Source organism: Phodopus roborovskii, unplaced genomic scaffold (genome assembly GCF_943737965.1).
Source record: "Phodopus roborovskii unplaced genomic scaffold, PHOROB, whole genome shotgun sequence".
Lineage (NCBI taxonomy): Eukaryota > Metazoa > Chordata > Mammalia > Rodentia > Cricetidae > Phodopus > Phodopus roborovskii.
This window is the reverse complement of record NW_026126460.1, coordinates 23,625,925-23,646,642: the sequence shown is the minus strand read 5'-3', so window position 1 is coordinate 23,646,642 and position 20,718 is coordinate 23,625,925. Positions and strand designations below refer to the sequence as shown.

The 20,718-nt window shown below is 41.2% G+C and overlaps 1 protein-coding gene across 2 annotated transcripts in view; it reads left to right on the top strand.

The window, feature by feature from the left end:
• The window catches only part of Pax3 (paired box 3), a 91,897-nt gene that overhangs the window by 42,268 nt on the left and 28,911 nt on the right, over positions 1 to 20,718 (top strand). The gene's annotated exons all lie outside the window — the stretch shown is intronic.

The following is a 20,718-nucleotide window of genomic DNA, read 5'->3' as shown; positions in this document are numbered from 1 at the left end:
TGATAGAGTGACTCTATATGTCTGAAACATTGGGCGATGCTGATCGCAGCAGAAGCATGTCTGAACACACGCCACAAAACCAACGTAAACGTCAGTAGGGTAGAAAGCTATTTGCAAATGGCATTTCCCAGAAACTAACTGCTGGAATAATAATAATAAAAAAGATATTAACGATACTATGGGCTATATTTATGTCCTTGCTCTGCACAGTATCCGGATATGAAATAAGAATGAAGAAAATTGGTAAACAGATGAATTTGAATTTAGAGAAAAGTTGGACAATGGTATCAAGTGTTTCTTCCTCACTCCAGTCTTTTTGGGCTGAAAATATATGCTTTAAGTTGTTTTTGGTACATGTTGCTGTGTTCTGCTCTCTAGACTGTGCAAAGCATGGAGAGCTTGATTTCTTTACATTTTGGATTGCATCTCATTTAGGTAATTCATGTATGTAGAAGCTTGGTTAGCACAAAGTTGCAGATGCTAAATCATACCCTAAAATGTCTCTAGGGTTTGACAAAGTAAAATTACTAATGTCAACTCAGAATATATACTTGATACTTCAATTCTATAATTTACTTTTATTTTATATGTGGTACTTGGCATTTTTCAAAGTCTATTCCTAACCCAGGAAAGCAATTTCTCACGATTACCAGTGGGTTGTTATTACTCCTCAGAGCCGGGGAATCTGGGAGCCATGTAGTTTAGGCAACTTGCCCAGCTGACTGTCTGGTTTGAGAATAGAATCCTGGGAATAGAGTCACAGTTCTTCCTTGCTTGCTTCCTCTAGCTTTTTTGTTTGCTGAAGAGGTAAATTTGTTGGCCTGATGGTGGTTGCTTGGTTAGAAATTATGGAAGTACCATATGGGACATCAGGGTGGAGGGTTAAGGAAGAAGGTGACAACTCTAGTCTGGTATTTCTGGGGGAATAGCTCTTGGTCTATGCAAAGGTCAGTGAGATTCTTGCCTTGAACTCCAAGATAATCCAAGGTTTAGATGCAAAGAAGCTAATATCAACTTGAAGGAATCACAGCCCTATAGACCCCACATCGCCTAGAGATCTATTGTTGAGCTGAAAGATCCCATCTTCATCCATCTTGAGAACTGAATGATAGTACCAATCTCAGCTATAATTCATTCAAGAATTAAGGTTTGCACTGTCTTAATTAAATTGAGTAACACCACAGAGACTTAACCCTTCATGGGAGAAAAATCCAAGATGACTCTAGTTTCATTTATGCTAGAACACAGTAGCAGCAGGGCTGGGGTTTTTACTGAAAAAAAGTCTGCGGCTTGAATTATGCTATTGATGAGGGAATGTGAGCCCATGCCTTGCCTGCTGTGGGATGATGGTGGCAGGATGGGGTTCTGCAGTGACAGGAAGTATAAATGACTATGAAATTTATAAATGCCTGTGGGAGAGAGATTTAATATCAATTTTTACTTCCATTATATAATAACAGCAACCTCAGAAAGCCCCTGGGAGCTCATATGGGTACCCACGGCCTGCCTCCTTCCCATCATACTTTACAAGGGACACTTCAGAGGACAGTGAAAGGGTTGGAGTAGATGGGTGAGATGTAGCATTCTTATGGTGGCCAGGCACCTCAGAGATTCTAGAGTAAATGCATTTTATTCAGATACCAACAAGTTAGAACTACTAAGATACGTGGAAATGGGTTGTCTGCCAGCTTAAAGGCGAGAGGTGTGGAGACCCAGCTCCTACCAGTCATCTGGGGCCAATCTGTGCATTGTAAGGCCTGACGCCTGATCTAAGGAACGAGAATAAAGCCACACCTTCAGATGCAAGTCAAGGAGGTCACATTTAATAAGTGTAACTCTAAAGCCACCATGTTAGAATCAACCAACCATTTAACCGAGAATAATGTGTTCACTTGTTACCTTCTAATTGTCCCATTTTCTCTTTGTCAGTTTCTAGGGCATTATCTGGTCTATGTCTGATGGTATTTTTTTCATAATAACTTGCCAAGTTCTTGAGGTGTAAATATTTCTCATGAAAGATGGAAGTAAAGGGTTGTCATTCACAGAATTTTCCTGTGTTAATAATCACAGTTGCTTTAGCACCTAGGGCGTTGTGCATGCATCCTGAGTACGTGCTGTACCAGTAAGGCATATCCACAGTCTTCATTTATTTTCAAGTGTAGGGGGAAGATAGCATTTCACTTTTAGAATCATATGTACTGGCTGACATGTTGAATTTACTTTGTTACTACAAAAGTAACATATTCACAACAGAAAACAACAAAAACCAAACCAGAATTTTTCCATGGGTCATTTCAGCTGTATCTCCCTCTCTACCCCTCCCCCTATCTTCCTCTCTCTCTCTCTCTCTCTTTCTCCAACTCTCCCATTCTCTCTTTCTTCCCCCTCTTACTTCTTTCCTTCAGAGATGTTATATTGTTATGTTGCCCCTAATAGCTCCAAGCTTCTAATGTCAAACAAGCCTCATGCCTCAGCCTGGTTAGCCACTGTGGCTGTAGTTACATGCCAGATTGCACGGCTGAGCTAGATAGTTATGGGTTTCCTTAGTTATGATAAAAGTTACATATAAAACTTTAGACTCACAGATATAGATGATAAAATATTTTCTTTAAATGTTGCCAAATGTTAATAGAGTAAATATTGTAACTATAATTCTTGCTTGATAAATGTTTTGTTATATATAATTTTACTATGTTAAAGTTAAACCCTTTTTATTTAGACAGAAGAGAGGAGATGACAGGGGATGTCCTTCTGTACACTGTGAATATATATTTCTCTTATTGGTTGATGATTAAAGTTGTTTTGGCCAATGGATAGGCAGGACATTTTCCAAGGAGGCTCAAGGAACCCTGAGAAAGTTTGCTTGGAGGAACCAGGCCCATGGGTTATTCTAGGAAAGTATCCTTGTACCAAAGGGTTCCTTAAACTGTTCCCAAGTCCCACCCCATATTCTAAGGCTACATAAGGCAATGTGGCATCCCAGATTTCAATAGCTGTATGAATTATCCATGGCTTATGTGGTTTCATTATTCCTGGGCGAAGGCTGTCGTCACCTCTGAGATTTGACTTTAGAAGAACAGCAGATGAAATCATCCGTATGGAAGGTTCTAGGACAGTTACAATCCTGACTTCTGTGTCTGTCCTCTGGTGGTGGAGTTCAGGAGAGCATCACTGCCATCCTTGTTGTTTGGGGACATTTTATACTATGCTCATGGCACAGGTAATTGATTTACTTGGGGGACTATATGGTTTCACCGGAGGTAGAATTACTATAAAGAAATGTCAAGGCTGGAGAGATGGCTCAGTGGGTAAGGACCCTCACTATTCTTCAAGAGGACCAGGGTTAGATTCCCAGCACTTTCCTGCTAATTGCCTGTAACTGCAGTCCTGGGGAAGCCAATGCCCTCTTCTGGCCTCTTTGGGCACCAGTTACGCATGTGGTGGTACAGAGACATACATGCAGACAAAACATTGATACACATAAGTCAATGCATTGAGCAAAAAAGGAAATGTCAGGGGTTTTCCTGGGCCACGGTTCCTTTCTGGACTCGTGCAAAGGCCTTACACAATGTGCTCCATTGTCATGGACCTTTGGACACTATGCCAAAGGAATCTAGTTTTGTTTTCTTTTCATTGTTTTGCTATTTATTTAGTGACAGGGTTCTGCTAGATCATGCAGGTGAGGCTGAGCCAGACACCAGTTTTTGCCTCCTTGAAAAGGGATCCACAAATCATAAAAGCTTTAGGCACCCACAAAATATGGATCCCTTTCTGATACTGTATTGGAACTTTCTCAGTCTCCTTTGAAATAAGAGAAGACACACATCTTCCTTGACAGGCATGTAGTATACTGGAGATTAAAGCAAAAACCTTCCTTAAGACCCTACACTGAAGATGAGAATGAGACAAGGAACTATTTCCTCCAGGGAAAAGTTGCTGGGTTGGGGGAGAAGTGCTTCTACTGATGCTTTTCTCTAGAAAAAAGAAAGAAACAAGAAGTCTGAGACACAGAGAGCCAAGTGTCTCAAGTTAGTTAGAAAATCTCATTCACTCCAGTGATTATTTATTTATTTAAAACAAGGTCTCATAGCCCAGGCTGGCCTCAAACTTGCTAGGTAACCTAAAACGATGTTGAACCTACTGTTTCTGCCTCCGAAGTGCAGAGATTACAGGTATGTACCACATTTAGCCCCTTGTGTTTGTATTTTCTATCCTGTACAAAAGTTCATGCAACTCCTCTTTAGTTTAGTACTAAATGATGTTTGCTGATTTGTTCTCCCCGTTCCTACTGTTATCACTGAGAGCAACCTGGTTGTGGGGGAGCATCTTCTGTGAATGCCAGAGTTTAGGAGGGGACACACTGGTATTTCCCCCTACTGAAACTTAGAAGCGCATCATCATCTATACCTGGGCTGCCTCTACAATGAACTGGAACCCTAGGAGAGACTGGCATAGAATGCACTTGGGCGACTTACCATCTTTTCTGATGCCACATGATACCATCAGCTGGTCTTTCTTCCCGGAATTCACTGGCACTGTACAGTCGAAACAACCAGGGGGCTGGAGAGATGGCTCAGTGACTTAAAAGCACTGGCTGCTCTTCCAGAGGACCCAGGTTTGTTTCCCACATGGCAGCTCACAACTGTCTGTAACTCCAGTTCCAAGGGATCTGGCACATAAAATAAAAGTTAAATAAATTATTAAAAAAAAAAAAACGAATGAAGGAACTCTGTTCTGCATAGCCATTTCTCTCAGAATGACCTCATTTGCGAAACTTTTCAACTGGCAAGCAAGGAGCCAAGTTCCCTTCAAACCTGCTCTTAGGAAAGCAGTGTTCTTAGCCTTCTTTTGCTTTGTCTCTAACCCTCTGAGTTGCTTTGCCGGCCCCCTGACTGTTTGTCTCTTGAAAATGAAACTAGAACCCCTGGGACACACAGCCAACCCTGTACAAATTCAAGGGAAGTGGACAATCAGAGAAATGAACTCCGTCACATCAAGAGTTGACATGTAAGTTTTAGTCACAGTTCAATAAGGAAGGAAGGTTGGCAGTGCCAGAAAGGGAGACAGGAGCACATGGAGAGAAGGAGGAGGAGAGAGAAGGAGGGGAAGAAGCAGGGGGAGGGATGGACGGGGTGGGGGGTGAGAGGTAGGGGGGCCTTTAATGGCTGGACGGTTCAGGTAAGATTGGAGCTAGGCTTTCAGGGCTACATATAGCATTGTCTGAAGATAGGCAGAAAGAAGTTCTGGGCTAGGGAGACAGTGAAGCAGGTTATGAGCCAAGATGTGACGAAGCCTTGGTCTTTGGGACAATCACTCATGAGCTTCTGGAAATCCGTTTGTTCTAGTCCACTGATAAATTAAAACCCTATCAACATTTTTTTCCTACACGTTCAATTTTGTAGTAATTATGAGTTCTCTATATTTTAAAGCTTATGTACTCATATATTAATTTTTAGTTCTTAAGTTGGTTATTAATGATTATTATTTGACCATAGGTGGGATTTGAATGGCAAACAAAACAAAACAAACAAACAAAAAACAAAAACCAACCAAACAAACAAACAAAACCAAAAAACCTGTGGCTGATACAAAGTAATAAATAGATCCCAAATCATTTCTGGCTGTGTTTTGAGTGAAGATAGTTTATTTTTGTAGCTGACTTAAGGAGACTTTAGGCAAGTCTTTGAAGTACACCAAGTGTCAAATTCATTTTAAAAATCAAGATGAGAACTTCTAGATCACAAAGCTATATGAAGACCTAATGGGGAGTGAAACTTTAGATATCAGAAACTAAAAAAAAAAAAAAAAAAAAAAAAAAAAAATAGCCACATATAAAGGTAGTTCTTAAAATGATGGGGCCCAGTGCAGTGTCATGTATGTACCTCAGAGTCTTTAAGTTTTGTGGTGTATGTGGGATGTGTGTGTGTAGGGGGTATTCTTTGGTGGGAGGAGTTAGTTACCACCGCTGATTGGAAAAATAGAAGTCAATTCACCAACAGGTCCAAGGAAAATACTGATTTGACCTTGAGGTAAACTGGAAACAGCTAGAGATTAGAATCAGAAGGCCTGTGTGGGAGACTTCACTCTGCCACTGACAGCCAGGGGAGAGGGATCTTTCAGTCCACCAAACCTCCGTGTTGTGGTTTTATTTATACTTTCTGAAGAGGTCTTGACAACCCTTAAGGTGATTTTTAAAGTTCTAAGGCAAGCAAGCAGCCTTCAGGATAAAGCAGGAGTGGCTTGAGAAACCAGTTTTAAATAGTGGCCAGTCCCCTGTTTTCCTCCAGCCATTTAATTATGTTGCTAATTATCGGGGCTGTTGTCTTCCTTCACCTCAGATGGCCGGTTCTCACCAGCCAGTAGGCTCAGGCTCTCACTCAGGCGTTCACACACTTTTCCTGTTCTGGCTCCTTCTATACTCAAGAAGAAAGAACCTCAAGAGCACCCCTCCCACTGAATTGCTGCCTGCTAGGCATGGGGGTGGGGAAGGACAGCCTTTACTGACAGCCACCTCTGATGACTCAGGCCTTTGGCAAGTGTTCTTAAAGCTGTGGCCTCTGCCTAGGGAGGGTAGAAGGAGAGGTGAGTAAGAAGGGATTCAGTTCTCGCTTGGATGGCGTCCATATACCTGCATTATATAAACATATTTATTATAGCCCTCACACAGGGGCGAGGACATAGTTCACTGGTACATTGGCTGCAGCAGTAGGCAATGGGAGTGTATGGGAACAGTGCCTCCGAGCCCACAACGCAGCTTAAAATTTCAGTGTTAGCAGCCACTGGACACTTCTTTGGTTATTACTAAAATAACAAAGGCAAATTCTTTGGTTGGTTGCTGGAAGAATTGTGTTTGTTTCACAACGTGCCCCTTGGCAAGAAAGTTTTCAAAACTTATGTTATTAATAATCTACACAAAACAGAAGAGTAGGATGAAACGTAGCGGTTTAGTCTGACCCTATCTAAATGTGGCTCTGTTACCCCTCCACCCATGCATCCACCTATATAATTTAATCGTCTAGCTTAAAATCAATACTGGTTGTTTTAGATGCCGCTACTGCTGTTTCTAATTTTCAGACACTACCTGGATTGTCTTCTGGAATGCTTTTTTGTTAATAGCATGGAAACAGAAACAGGGAAACAACATAATTTATAATTTTGCTTGAGACACTCTGTTTTTTGTTATTGTTGTTGCTCTCTGTCCACTCCCCCTCTCATGGTTTCTCTGTGTAGCCCTGGCTATCCTGGAACTTGCTCTGCAGATCAGGCTGGTCCCAAATTCAGGCCTGTCTCTGACACCCAAGTGCTGGGATTTAAAGGCAGGCACCAATCGTGAGACTCTCTCCTAGAATTGAAGTACGATATGGCTGGAAGGTGAATAGCAAGGCTTAGAATGTAAAGGGCCCCCATGAAACAGTGTCTGAATGCTGGCTTCTATCCTGATATGTTCCTGGGTGACTGTAGTTAATTCACTGGAGGCGATGGGTGAGAGGGATGAGTAGGACCATTTTGGGACCAGGGTACATCAGTCTCTCATAGAAATTCTAGTTCTTTGGAACATGCTATACTAACCCAAAAAACTATTCTTAGAAATGATGGAGAAAAAAAAATGGCCATGGTCAGTCTACTGACTCTGGAACCACTTACTGCCTTATTTATTATTATTTACTAGAAAGAAAAAAGGACACTTCCTTCGCCACCTCTCTGTTCCTCTTCTGCTTTCTCTCCTCATTCTCTTCTTCCTTCCCTCCTTCCCTTCTCCCCCACCTCCTCCTTCCCTCTGTCCCTTTCTTACTTCCTGCTTCTGTAATTTTTTTTTCTTCCCATTTTCTTCTGGTTCTACAAGATGTTTCCTTAAAAGGCAACAGAGATGGAAATGAACTTACCAGTGTCACTCATAAAAAAGTTTGCTACTTACAGAGTCTTGACTCCACCCCACTTTCCGGCGTTGGGTACTGGGCCTATTCACAGTGGCTACGGTGGCTGATCAGAATGATCAGATAGAAATTGTTTAGCACTGTGCTTCTTTCTGCCCCTACTGCTGTTTCAGTAGACCTAAGATGAAAACTTGTCTCAAACAAAATAAAAAAAGCACACTCAAAACTAAAAATAACAGCAACCTGCCCATGATAAAAATAATAATACAGCCACCACCAAAACCTAAAGCTCCTTGCTGTAAAGACTAAAACACATATCAGCACAGTCTGGCTTAGGCGCATGCTTTCTTTTTGTTGAGTTTAGGCTTCTTGTCCTGGAATATCTGGGCCCAGGGACTTACTCCTTTTCCTAGCTTCATTAAGTGCAGGTGTCTGGCCCAGGCTAGGTGGATCTGAGAAAGCTTGCCTTCCCTTTTGAATACATGAATGGGTTAGGTCTGAGATGAGCTGGCCTTTGGTGGCAACGCAGTTTGGTTGGCGATGGCCAGGTCGTCAGAAGGAGAAATGGCACCAGCTTGGACAGCTCAACACTGTGCTTCATTTTGTCCCTATTTCGGTTTCTGTAGTTACAAGACGAAAACTTGGTCTCAAACAAGCACAAATAAGATTGTGTTATTTCACAATCTTGGGAACCTCTTATGTGCTGTCAAAGTTCTGTTCTCATTTTTCTGTCTTGGGATCTAGGGAATGTATGTCTTTCTTCACGATGTTTACCCACTCCTGGAGGGAGTGAGGGAAGGCAACAGAAAGGGGGTGAGGATGTCAAGAAGGGGGTGAGGGGGCTGGCAGAGGATTCACCATGTGGAAAACTTGTTTCTGTGTGTTTCTTGTTTGTGTTTTCACAAACTCTCCATCCCTGATAGCCAGCCTTTGAAACCAGTGCTCCAAACCCTATCTTACTGATAAGAAAACTAATTCAGAGGGCTAAGAAGCTATATCCATGTCGGATCAGGGGAGGCTCAGTTATATTTGAACTACCCTGGCTTTGTCCTGAGTGGTTAAATTTGCCACCACAACATGGACAATCCCTTACTTGGGGCTTTGGCATCACTTTGCCTGTTGCGTGGAGACAATGGGAAGACAACCTCTCAAGGCAGCCATCCCTACTTTGAACTGGTTACAAAGTCCTTGCTTTATCCATTGTGTAGTCTGACTGACTTGCCTAGTCTTTTAAAGAGTCCTTTGGTGGGCTATGGCACCAGTCTGGAAACCCACCTCCCAACTGGAATAGGACACTTTCCGGAGATGCAGGAGGGAATCATTGCATCTCTTTTCAGATGTATTATTCCCTCCCTCTCTGCCCCAGGGGAAGTGCTTTCCTTACAGTGCAGAACCCAGGCATTATTTCGGATGATGACCTGCATGTTGTTATTAATTCCTCTGCCACCGAGGATTAAGCCAAACTTCTCTGTTTCCTCCAGGAAAAAGAAAAAAGTTTCCTTTTTCATTTATGTTCGGTTATTGCCTCTTGCAATTTTCCAACAAGCAATAGTTGACCCAGATAAGATTCAGATTTTCAAAACAAGCTTCCTGTGCCTACTGCCCTGTCTTCTTTATAGAACCCAAGAGAAATCGAAAAACCAAGAGCCAATCTTAAAATGCCATATGGGATGTGTCAGTTACAGCAAGGGCACATTATTTTGATCTCTGTATTAAGGATCTTAGGCTCACAAAATCTAAAGCTCTGTTATTTAATAAACAATGTATCTAAGTTTTTCAGCCTTGAGAGGACTGTTTCATCTCTGGTGCCTCAGGGCATGGCCCTGTTTTCTCTTCCTCGTACTCTTTCTTTGGCCCGGAGGAAGGATGCTAGGAGAGGTATTTCACTTTTTGAGTTTAGATTCCATAAATTATTCATATTCACATCCCTGGTACTAAGGATATCAGCCACATCGTAAACATCCAATAAACGTTTGTTGAGTGATGTGTGATCTGGGGGTGACCCTGTTTGCTCGGCAGAAGGGGATGGCCTCGGGACTTCTTATAAGTGTTCTGCAGTTTGTGAAAGCTGCACTTTGCAGTTTAGTTCGCTTACTTATTATCTTCTTACTTTGCACAGCTCTCTGGCACACAAAGCTGGAGTAGTATTTAACTTTCTCCTTAAGTCTGTCTTTCTTCTAGTTTTCAAACATCTTGTGTCATGCTAATCCTGGTCAAGCTTACGTGTGGATCAGGCTGTGGGGTTTTGTGTGCCTTTGGGTAGTCTTGTCTTAATAAGGGTTGGCAAAAGCATTCTTTTGTTTTCTTCTCCCTGAAAGGGTCTCTGTGTAACTTGTTACCTAGTCTATATATGGAGCCTTCGTTTATTTGTTGGCTTTAAGGCAATTTATGCACACAACGGCAAAAGTATTTGATAGTGGAAAATAAGAACGAAGGCCAGGTTCTTGTTTGCCTTTGTCAGTTTGCCCTTGGCCTTATTGAACACACTGTGTCTTATTTAAAGTTCTGTAAACATAACTTAGGTTTAATTTTCATAGTCAGAGTTCTTGCTTAGTAACTGTACTTAACATAATTTTCACACACACACATACCAACCCCAGCTGAATTTGCTCCTTTTCCTGTTCATATTTTCACAACTGATTTCCAGGGTTCGCTATGTTCTGAGTCAAGATCTGTGGACCAGGAAGGGAGAAAAATAATGACTTTGGCCCCCATTCTTTTTTTTTTTTTTTTTAGCTCCTTCCTGACTCAAATGACAAAGCCAAGCAAGTCTTGCATTAGGGTAGCCTAGTTTCTCACCCAGGACCTCACTTTATTTTCATTTGTAGTTGGGGGATGATAAAGATGCTGGAAAGTTTGCACAGAGTATCTGGCTGTGAGCATGGAAGGCTAGGACCAGATATTGAGGAGCCAATTTGCCTATCTTGGTGAAGAAACAGTCACAGAAAGGTTTTGAGACCCGTGTTCTGCCTCTGCTTAACCAGTTTACAGTGATCTCTGGCTTCAGAGGTAAATTGTCCTATGTGGCAAGGAATGAACCACACTTGGACTGAAAAAAATGTGGTTTCAATTCGGCTGCAGTAACAAAAACAAAAGCTAAATCCCCCTTTGAAACTGGTCCTTTGCGACATGGCTTTTCATTTCCTATGGTGGAGGAAAATACACACACACACACACACACACACACACACACACACACACACACACACTCTAAAGGAAGAAAGTACATTTGGGAAACTGATGGTTCTAGAAGTGATTGTTCTCTCTTCTATCATCAGTGAAGTTAATGATTATCAATCAAAGATGAGAACATTTCTGATATTCAGCAGTTGTAAAAAAGAAGGTATCAATATCAATGGATCCCAGATACATTGCAACTGGATGGAGCATGACTGTGTGTTTAACGCAGGGAGTTCAGTGTTTAGTTTGTGACATCTAGAAATTCCTCTTTATCCGTGAGAGATTAAAAATGCTGGCCACTCCAATGATTTGTAGTGTGTTAACCCCCTTTCCCAAATAAATTCGGTTGAGTATCTATGGGTTGTCACATTTTAGTCAGCAATAGCTGTATCAAGCTGTGCTGACAAAATGTCCCGACATAATTGTTAATCAGCATTGTCATTTTAAGCATGAAACAGTTTAGCTAATGATTTATCTCTTACAACGCAGCACTTGGGGCAGCTGTACGAGTCGTCTCTTTAGCAAATCAAGTAATTTCTTTAACAAAATGTTAAGCACAGATGGGCCGTAAGCTGTCAGTTAACAATTCTTGTGCCTGCATCTGCCGGCTTTCAATGCACTGTTTTACGCATCCAGCCAGTCACTTAGCTGCGGCTCAGTGAAAAGCTGAACCTACTCTGATTGGCAAATAAAATGTTCATTTGTCTCTTCTTCCTATTGTTTTGTTTTGGTAACACATGTCAGCAGCTCAATTACCCAGTTCATTAACAGCTCCCAAAGGACACGATGGCCAGCCTGTGATAAGAGGGCAATTGTGGCCCATATGGCCAATAATGGCCTCTTTCTTGGCAATTGTAAACAGAAGTCACTTGGCCCTTTGCCTTTTAGAAGTACGGGTTTTCCTGTTCCCCCATCAGCGTGCAAATTACCTTTCTTAGCTAGAACAGGCTAGCTGTGCTCAGGGAGCCTGCATACCCGTTGCAGTTCCAGCTCTCAGTTTTAATTATGACTGACTTTTAAGCTCTTGAGGGGAAAGTTCTTATCGTGGGAGACTATTCTTAGAAGGCTGTTAGCCGATTAATTGGTTAACTAATCAGTTTTCTTAATTGAATAGCAACACATTTTCTAGGGGGATTTAGTCTCGTTTTCTCTTCGAAAGGCTCTATTGGCAGTTACCATGGAGTTTTAAAAGGTGTCTCTCTCTGTGTGTGTGTGTGCTTAAAGCATATAGAAGTCATTTGTGGATGTGTGTGGAGGGAATATTCTACTGTGAGATGATTGGATAATGTTGCTAAAGGATTCTTTACACCCCCCCCCCCCAAGACAAAGGATCTCAGAAGCCATTGGGTTAATTTGGGTCAGTGTCAGTATCTCCTAAATAGATAAAGAATGTTTCCTTGCTTTGAACCCTTGAAAGGAAGTGCTTACACAGGTACAGGTTGACCAGTTGTTGCTCCCTTCAGCCAAATGTCACTTTAAGAGCATTTTCAACGATTAATAAAAACAACCCCTAGCAGAGACCCACAGATGCACGAACGAATTGAGGGGGACATAAATCTTTCCATCCAACAGCGCTGTGACAGAGAAAGCTCTTTGAGTGTCTAATGGGCAGGTGGTAGCTGGTGGTGGAGACTGCCACCGAGAGAAAGGTGTCTTCTCGGTACCTCAGATGAAAATCAGGTCAGGAAACCTTAGGGTGCAGGTGTGTTTGGAGTTCAGCAGCTCAGAGCCCCTTAGGCACGTGGCTATCCTGCTAGTCTATTTGCTAGTCCTTATCTTAAATAAACACCCAAGGGGTCATGTTGTGCATTTGAAATCTCTCCCTGTGAGAGGAGAAGAGGCCTTCTTGGACCCATGCGCATTGAGGCATATTCATAACCAATCTGCACTCTCCTCCCAGGGCAGCGGGCACTGAGGGAGTTGTTGAGTGTCAGGGTCTATTTGTGTTATTTTGATTAGCCCCAACCTGGCAGGAGCTTATTTTCCTTCTAATGACCTCATGCTGTGAGGCGACAGCTTCGAAGGGAAGTACTTGGGTCTGAGGGGAAGGGAAATCCAGGAACATTTCTGTAAATCAAAAGACCAGGGACTGGGCAGGACCTGGATAGGTAAGGAAATGCAGGGTCTTAATTAGATTTAAGTGTTCTTGAAAGTGTCTTTCCTTGAGAAAGCCCTGCACAGCCTTGTCAGAGACAGCTCATATCCCCCCACCCTCCCAATGCAAATTTGCCAAGAATCCTTTTGTTATGGTATTTAGGATGGAAGTAATAGATGATATTAAAAACAAAACAACAACCATACTCCCTAAACCTAAACCATTGATTGGATTATTAAATCATCTCTCTTTGTCTAACAGTTGAGAAAATTGCAGTTACTCATAAAGGGGAACCGGCTGGGAAGAAGAAGTATGGGGAGGAGTCGAGAGGGTAATGGGGAGTGAAAATAACCAAAATACATTTATATTAACGTGTAGGAATATATTCCAACCAATTATTATGTATGGTTAATATAAGCTAAGAGAAACTTCGGAAAATCAGTTATTTGAATCTCAGTCTGGGATAAGAATTCTCAAAAGAATGATTTATTGCTTGGTGGCTTGTTAAATCATATACCAGTCCTAGCTCTAGCTTAGGGTTTTCTGGCATATCTTTGGTTCGTTCCTGTCAGAGGTACAATTCTTTTATTTTCTTGACATATGTACAGTTTAAAAACAACGCCCTGGTTTACTTTGTAGCTTGTGAATTAATGTGGAAGAGACGCCTGCAGGTGCCTGCCCAAGTCTCTGAACTGGCTTGGATTAACCCCTACTGTGCATCCATTTCAAACTCCCCCTCCTCCCTCTGTAGGGAAAAAAAAAAAAAAAAAAGAAGAAGAAAAAGAAAAACACCCAACCTCCTCTTTCTCATCCACTCAGGCTTTCTTTGTGTCTCCTGCACCCTGCCAGGCAGGTGTCAGAACCCTGAATGAGGGTAAATGCCCCGTTGATGGATTCCCCAGATGGAGCGTGGAAATCGCTAGAATAGGACTCAGCCACAGGCCATTTCTTGGGATCCAACAAAAGCCTCCAAATAAGTCAACAAAAATCTCAAAGATCACAAAGGGAAAATGTCATTTGTCATTTACTCTGGGTCCGTGAGGGAGTATCAGTCTTGCTTCGTTCCTGACTTTCACCCGAGTAAACACGGGAGAGGTCATTCACGTCTCTCTAAGTGTGCAGGGGCTACTTCAGATCTGACTTGCTAGTCCACGGAACAGAAAAAATCATAGGCACAGGAGAACCGGCAATCAGCCAAGGGGCGTTAGCAAAGTTGGAGTCAGTCTGCTAGAGACTGCAGAATATACATACGGTAGTCACCTTCAGATACAGGGAGAAATGGTTCAGGAAGGATTCTTGTTTTTGTCTTGTCCTTTATCGGTGGAGGAAAAAAAAAGGGGGGGGGGCAAGTTTCGTCCTGAAAGGAAGACTGCTGGGGTCTGGTCTGGGGCCATCTTAGGGACATAAAGGATGACTAGGAAGTTGGGCCCCCAGAGATACCCCCACCTTCTCCCTTGTCTGTAAATCCCATTGTATTATATCTAGGGCAAACCTAGAGTTTAAATGGCTGTCATGTTTTGAGTCTTTTGAGTCTTTAATTATTCAAATAAAAGGGCTTGCTGGGAAGAATGACAGTGTGCCAAATGCATGCCTGTGAATTACTTTGTTTCCCCATTTTCTTTTCCTCTCTCCCATCCCTGAATTATATTTGTCTGGAAACCAATAATTAGAGAATTCCACGTGACTAAATCCCTATAAAATTGAGGCAAGATTTCATGTATAATAGTGTTAACTAGGGTGAAATATTTCCTGGGGCTACTGAAGAGGTCACGAGGGCCTAAGGGACAAAGACACACTCTCTAATTCTCTAATTTCATCTTTAATTAAACTTCATGGTTAGGCCACTGGTGGTCATGCTTTCGCCTTCTCCTCCTGGTTAGATTTGCTTCTGCAGGAAGAATTCGTCTTCCTGTGGGGTGCGATGATTTTCACATTCTTCCGTTCTTTTTTAGTAATGGCGCCCACTTCCCCAAGTTCAACCTTAAGAGTTCACGAGAAATCAACGGAATAACTGAAAAGTCTCCCCTGGAAACATGAAATTAGCTGGAGGTAGATGAAGGCACAGTGGATTTCTAAACATGCTGAGCTGAAACAGCTGATTGCCCAGGGATGGTTATACTTTCCAAAAATTCTGCTTTTTTATTTGTTTGTTGGTTTTGCTGACAGATAGCTGTCCCTATAAGATTTCAAATTCTTTATTCTTTCACTTTTCTTTTGAAGGGCTGTATAGCTCCTGATAGCCTTTCACCAAATTCATAATAATCATAATCATAATGATGATGATGATAATGATGATAACCCTCCCCAAACACTGTAATAAAGATATAAAATGAATAACCCCTTCAGCTGGTTGTGGCTAGTGCTGGCTTCCAAGCTGCCCCTGGAGTTAGGCCCAGGAAGGGGTTTGTGATGGCTCTTAAAGGAGACTGCAAGGTTAAACTGTTTTCATCTTGTTATATCCATTCAATATCTTGGCAAAATGGCTGGCTTCTTAAGAATTTTACTGTTTTTTAACCTTGACCTTTTAAAGAACTCAGCAAAGTTCCACTGCATGGAATTCCAGGAAGGTCTTTGCTCGGGTGGAGAATATCAGTGCAGGGTTCTGTACCTTTCCTGTAAACTTCTGTTTGTTTCAGGCAGTGTTTGAAAATGGGAGAAAAATGGTAACAAAAGTGGTCCCTTCAAAAGGATAGTGTGTGTGTGTGTGTGTGTGTGTGTGTGTGTGTATGCGTGTGCGCACACGCGCGCACCAAATGACAAGAGACAGAGCACAGCTTATCTTCTGAAGTCACACAGACCTGGGCCAAATCTTTAGCTCTGTGAGCTAAGTAACCCTGGGGTCCTCAGTTTCATTTGCTGTGCCCAAGGTGGTTAGGCCTTTGCTTTGCAATGAGAGAGGAAGAAAGGGAGAGAGGGAGGGAGGAAGAGAGAGGGAGGGAGAGAGAGAGAGACTTTAACCATCCTGAAATCTTTGATTCATGCCTTCTTGAGACATGGAATCAAAGTGATGTGACAGTCAGAACAGTCAGAGAATGGATTGTGGAGGGATATTGAAAACGGAGGAAAAAAATTTGTAGATAACATCAGGGTTGGTATTAAAAAATAATCTGTGAGTTGTGTTACAGGTCAAACCCATAGATTTTCCATTTTAGGCCATGCAATGCCCACTGATGTGTATTTTTTAATGAGAGCTATTCTGAAATTTGAACTTTGAAAACGATCTCTTCAATGACTCATAGAGGAAAATTTGCTTATGAAGATATCAGTGAGATTATGTAGAATCTAATTTTGAGAGCCTAGCAGGTGTTTACTGAGATGTCTACCTGTCTAGTCCCCCGTCTCTCTCTCTCTCTCTCTTTATATATATATGTATATATACATATATGTATATATATGTGTGTGTATGAGATTTTATATATATATATATCACACTACAAACACACACATGCACACACATAGAAACATACACAACCCACACATGCACACAACAGACACATGCACAAAAACACACACACAGACACACACAGAGACACACACACAGAGACACACATAAAATATGCAAGAAAAACCTATATCAAGCTGCATTAAAAAGCTTGTTTTCTTTTCCATATTATATGAAGGACCTCTTATACAGTTCATTCTACTAGCTTGAGTATCACAGAACATGGATAATACATGAGCTACAAGGAAATGGTCTCTGTGTGCTGAAAAATTGGTAATTAAAATTGAGATTTGCTCTTGGTGAAAAACAAATGATCCAAATTCACTCAATTACTGGCAATTAGGTTCTGTAGAAATATTAAGTTTCAGTTCTATTGAGTGATAGAAGAAATAGTAATATTTCCATTGTAGAAGTTAGATTTTCCTAGCTGGTCAATTAACCTTGGATTGCTGACTGTACATATTTTAAAGCCCACATCCTTTTGGGGTTTACAGATGGGGAGAAGTTACAATTAACTTGTAAAATTGTGGCTTTGTATTGCCAAAAATGATCAGTTGGTTCAAATAATTTTCCAGTAGAGAAATCAAGGATTGATTTCCTCTTAGTCTCCTGGAATGCTGCTATCTAGAACTTTCCACCGCTTCTAAGTGTTTAGTTTAGAAGCAAAAGTAGTGATTTGTTAGTTCATTAGAGAATTTTATTTGTGGTAGAAAAGTTGTCCTGTTGAATTAAAAAATTCTGAGTCTTTTTATTTGCTTCCTTAAGGTGATTCTTTAACACACACACACACACACACACACACACACACACACACACACACACCACAATAGTTTTTTTTGAAAAAAATTAATAATTATTCCCAAGACATATACAAGTATATAAATGCTTAGAAAACTTCGAAAATATTTTTTAAGAGCCCATAGACCCACCCAAACATCTCTAAATAGATATTGGGAGGCGAACAGAGAGCAGACTCTCCATCTTAGAGTAGTAGATTAGCAGAAAAATCAGCGTTAGAAAAAAAATTGAAAATTTGCTGTGCACTTTCATTCTTTCAACTTGCAATTATTAAGCACCTACTGTGTGCCAAGTCCCCAACACGAGCAAGTCAGGGAGAAGGCTTTGACTCGACAGAGTTTATTAGCTGAGGATATTGATTATTAGGTAAAACATGGTGGTCTTGAACCTCAGGATTAATTCTTGCTGTTACTTATAAATCCAGCCAGTCTTTTTCTTCAGAAACCAGAGATGATTTTGATTAATTGATCTGACAGTGCATGGCACATCATATTTACTTGGGAGAATTTAGTAACTCCAGAGAGTCCTCAAGGAATACAGGGAAATTTCCACATACCTTTACCCTAATGGGATCATGGGAGCAGAACGTGATGGTGAGAAGTTAGGGTTCTCACAGGCAGAGGAAGCTTCTGGAAAGACTTCTATCTCTGTTGAACCTTTCACCCACATTCACTGTGGAAAGAGAAATCAGAGCAACAGAAATCTGGAATGGGGAAGGAAAATGGTCGGTGGAAATGAATCGTCTCCCGAGGCAATAGGCGATTTGTTTCTCTAGGAGTGTAGTATTTACAATTGAACATACATATAAAAACCTGACAACTGTGGATAAAATGTGACAGGAAGTATTTTATATGCTTGGGGATTTTGAGAAGGAAAAGAGATGATGTTGAATATTTTCCTTGATTGCTATCACCTGAGATTGGGTCAGATGTTCATATAGGTTTTTTTATTGGGGTCTCTTTTATTTTACCTGTTGCTTTAAAATATTCTCACAGTTAAAGGAAGTCAGTTTTTAAAGTTAATACCTAAAATAGGATCTATCTCAAATGAAATAATTTTATATTAAATTAGTTGAGGGTAGGTTGAAAAACCATGCACACAACGTAACACATACTACATATGTATGTTTTGTTTTATGTGAAGTGCATTTGTTTCCAGGTGTATTTTCCTTCATTTTTCCTATTAGGTGGCTACTTTCCTGCTTCCTTATTCCAAATCTTTAAATGTTCATCAAATATAGAAGTATTAAAATAATATAAAACATAACTACACCAAGGGATGCACTTCAACTTTTGGGAAGTTTATAATTTGCACTAAAGTACAGTGTAGTTTTCATTTCTGTAGGACAAAACTGGGCTTGATCATAAGAAATTAGAAATACTGGGAACAGGGAGAGGGCTCCAAGGTCTGACAACTTGAGTTTGATCTTCAGGACCCACATGGTGGGAGGAGAACATTGACTCCCAGAAGTTAGCCTCTGACTTCCTTATGTGTGCTGTTAACTCCAACACCCTTTTCCCCAACCCCAAATAAGTACGCTATAAAAAATAAAAAAGAGTTTAGATTAATAGCTTGGAATGATAGCATACACTTATGATTCAAACTGTCTAATGGCGGAGGCAGGAAGATTGTGAATCTGATGCCAGCTTGGACTACACATTGCATTTGAAACTAGCCTTGGCTAAGCAGTTGAACCCTGTGTCAAAACAACAGCAATAACAAAATTAGAAGAGTAGACCACATTGTATTTTCTCACTGCTTGTCTGATCTTACTAGTCTGAGTTGCTAATAAATTACTTTGATGTTTACAAAAATTACTTTTGTTGTTTGTATATATGGTGTGTGTGGGTGCATGTGCGTGTGTCTGTGTATGTGTATATTTGCACACTTACATGTCAGGTGCATATGTGGAGGTCAGAGAACAACTCTGTAGGTTCAGTTCTCTACTTTCATGTTTACGTGGGTTCTGGGGAGCAAACTCAGCTTGTCAGGCTTGTGTGGCAAGTGCCTTTAGCCACTGAGCCATCTTGACACCCCAGCCTTGATGGTGACATGAAGAATCTGGGGTTTTCCTGATGGTGTGCCCATTTGCTACAGCACATTTCAAACTCTTCTCTGAGGGCCCCCAGTTCTTTGGGGGAGGTTTTAGGGTGCATTTGAATGTGCTCAGGAGCAAAGCCACTGTGGCTCCTCCTCATGTCTTAGACTCTGTCCCTTGTCCCACTGTCTGGTAATGGCAGCTCTCCTGCTCAGTGTTCTGGTCTTGCATGTCTTTGGATCACAGAAACCTCTCTCTAGAGATTAACCCGTGCTCTCCTATGGGAATGACTGGTTTGCAGTGCAGGCACTGACACTTATAGCGGAAGCCAGGAGGACCATGTACCATCTCTTTCCCCATCAAATGGTGGCCTAGAAATAGCACCACGGGTGTCCTAAGCTTTTCAAGCCCCTCTTGTAGCTTCTTCCTTTAAGAATTAGTTCCTGCTTTTATGGGAGAAGTGGATTGGTCATTCCATTTTTGTTTCACTCTCTGTCCCCACTTCCTTTTCTAGTCATTTGCATATCAAATTATAATCTTTACCCCACCCCCATTAATATATATATATACATACATACATACATACATACATACATACATACATACATACATATATATATATATAGTGCTTGGAGAGAAGTCACAGTAGGGTCAGCTTCAGTGTCTTTGGTCCTGTGCAGTCATGCAGGGTCCTGAGAAGGCTCTAAGCACTGGTTGATGCTCTCCTGAAATTTGTGATAACTTTTGAACAAGGGGCCTACCCTTCCCTTTTTGCCCTGGGCTCACGAAATCAGGCAGCTAATCCAGACTGCTACCCCGCCTCAGCGGAGACTCAGGCTTTGAACTTCTCTATAGGGCTGCTTCAGCAGACAGTGTCTCCCTTTTGGATTAGTTCTTGAGATTGCCATTAACAAACAGAAATTCTCCTCAAGGCATTTCCCAGTCTCTGGTGATGAGTGACACTGATAATTTTTGTATATAGGACTATTGGGGCCTATAGTATATAGGAATCCTGCAATAGTTTACTATTGCTCATTATTTTTAGGTACCAAATCAAGTTTAAAATATTTCTAATAACAATGTTTCCAGTGTAAAGGTTAATAGTGTATTATTTTAAAATTAAAATTTAAAGCTAGCATATAAAATCATGGGTTCCATTATGGTATTTTTCTTTTTTTTAAAAAAATTACTTATTTTTATTTTATGTGCATTGGTGTTTTACCTTCATGTATGTCTGAGTAAGGGTATTAGATATTGGAGTTATAGACGGTTGTAAGCTGCCATGTGGGTG